We start from the raw sequence: 2457 nt of genomic DNA, 5'->3' as shown, positions 1-2457 counted from the left end.
ATATTGAAATTGTTACACATTTTCTGTAGAGGTTTTACACAAATTTCACTTTAACTTCCAAAACTTTAAAATTATTTTTTTTGCATTATTTATTCTCTGTTCACCAATCTAGTATAAATTTGTGTACAAAAGTATGGAGATTGGTTTTATTTCATAGACCCCAAAATTATATTATTTAAAAAGATTTTGTGGGGATAATATTTGCAGATCACACTATAAAAATAAGCAACATTTATGTTTCATTTTAACTGGATGAATGAGAAGTAAACACTGGCGGAATTTTACACTTGGGTTGCTGGGATACCAGTCGTATTGTGATGACACAGCTACTCAGGTTGAGAACCATTGTGATTGCCTAGCAGTTTATCTGTGCAGGCTTGCCAAAGCAGCATTTGAAGTTGCAGTGCTCAAAATCATGCAGATTATAAAAGTAGCTGTAGAAAAAGTTATTTGAGATGACACATGTTTCTTCAGAAATTCAAGATGTGTCTCATAAAGATGGACCAACTGTTTCAGGTAACTCTGGTAGATCTCTATTGTGTGATCAAACATTCTCTGGGGACTTGGACTTAAGGTCTATGATTGAAGAAAATGCTTTTCAGACTTTGTCTGAAGAATCTTTGATAAGAAGACCATGTTACACACATTGTGTCTCAGAACCAGATGAAGATAATGATTTTCGTTCTCTGAGATTTCCAAGAAAACTCTGGAAAATGGCTAGGAGTGACCAATATCAATCCATCTGGTGGGATGATAATGGATCTTCCATAGTGATTGATGAAGTTGTCTTTAAGAAGGTAGTTTTGGAAAGAAAGGCCCCTTTCAGAATATTTAAACTGGAAGTATGAAAAGTTTAGTTAGACAGCTTAACCTTTATAGGTTTAGTAAAGTGAGGCAGAATTTTCAAAGATCTGCTTGTCTAGCTGACTTTCTGGCACAAGGAAAAGAAGTCTCTGTTTTAAGCAAGGTATTCAGAAATTTTAGTAACCACTTGGTAACTTATATATGAAAATTTATGTTGTACATCAGTCTATGGTAATATATATTTAAAGCTAGATTTTGAAAACTGTATAAAATTACCAAGTCTTAAATTCTTTATTTTTTCTAAAAATGAGGACAGTGCCATATGTATTCAAGATTCAGAGAAACTTTGCTTGCAACTATGAATCTTATCAGAAATCTATATAAAGGTATTAAAGCTGCTTGTGAAAAGTGGCATTCACAGTTACTGCAAATGCTAACTTCTTTAATTTGATGACTATACTACTTATATGTGTATTTTACAAATAAGGAAATTTAAAAAATAGCAATGTTCATATTTTCATGATATTATCTGTGCATTGTAAATGTGAAATCTGATGTTTTATACGTTAGGCTTATTGTAGTCTTGTATTTTGGTTTAAAATATTACTAAAATTTTTCACTTTGATTGTAGCTGCAGATCTACCATAATTCAAATTTTAAACGAGTCTTTCCCCAGGTTTTAATCAGAATAAAAAGAAGAGTTGGGATTAAAAATGCCTCTCTGGTATCTTCATTGTCTTAAGATTTCAATAAGAAGCACTTTATTGCAGGGGGTAATGTGGATACTCATAATTCTGGTTTTGTGGCTGACAATAGTGGAGAAAGTGCATTTTTACCTTTTGCAAAATTAAAAATGCCTCTAATTAGAAAGCCCTCTACTAGCCACATAATTGGTGATAAAACTACCCCGATCAGCGGTGATTTTTCTGGTCCATCAGACCACCAGAACAAATTGCAGTAGATCAGCATGCTATTTTAAATCAGTTGAACATTGTCCACTGGCACACTCAAAGCAGATACACTGAAGCAAATGACCTTATTATGAAGTTCATTAAAACCAAAAATTCTACTTCTCAGAACACCATCTTGTCTCCAATGCAGAGTAATTATTTTGGGCTGATGGTGGAGACTTCTGCTTTTCCAAATGGATATCACAACATATCTGCCAAAGAAGGTCGTTTTTCTAAACTTCAACCAGGGAGCAATGCACGGTTTCCAGTGACAATGACAGCTTATACATCAGCTACCTCTCTTTCAAGGCCAACTCATCAGCCAACTTCACTTTATGAACGTCATCCTAATTACAAAGGATCTACCAGAGGACTACCAGTTTATGCAGGATAACAAAGATTAAAATTGATGTTGGCAAATGTTGACAGATATCTGCAATTTTCTTATTTGAACAAGAAGCATAGATGTGTACCTGTATTAACCTTATTTTTTTAAATTAGGTTAAGATTAAATGGGAGACTAAATTAACATTTAAGTTAAAAAGAGATATTTGATTGATATGATCATTTGATGGAAAAATATGGGAGTAAATTTAAATACTTTCTTGTAAGGAGGAAGAGAAAATGGAAGAATTTGGAAAAAGACTAAAACATGGAGAGAGGGAAAATTACTAAGTGGTTTCTTGTTCATCCTGGAAAGTAT

The 2457-nt window shown here is 33.1% G+C and overlaps 1 long non-coding RNA gene across 2 annotated transcripts; it reads left to right on the top strand.

Moving 5' to 3' along the window:
- The first annotated feature begins 375 nt into the window (after positions 1-375).
- LOC140692726 (uncharacterized) lies at positions 376-2178 on the top strand. 2 transcript variants are annotated; one of them, XR_012068294.1, is made up of 2 exons: positions 376-516; positions 1906-2178. It is a non-coding gene; the product is annotated as an uncharacterized lncRNA (long non-coding RNA). The 2 variants fall into 2 exon arrangements; XR_012068293.1 differs by having other exon boundaries at positions 398-516; positions 1882-2178.
- The last annotated feature ends 279 nt before the right edge of the window (positions 2179-2457 follow it).

This window comes from Vicugna pacos, unplaced genomic scaffold (genome assembly GCF_048564905.1).
Source record: "Vicugna pacos unplaced genomic scaffold, VicPac4 scaffold_16, whole genome shotgun sequence".
In the NCBI taxonomy this organism is placed as follows: domain Eukaryota; kingdom Metazoa; phylum Chordata; class Mammalia; order Artiodactyla; family Camelidae; genus Vicugna; species Vicugna pacos.
Note: the sequence above shows the minus strand (reverse complement) of the source record. Positions and strands in the feature narration are given on the sequence as shown.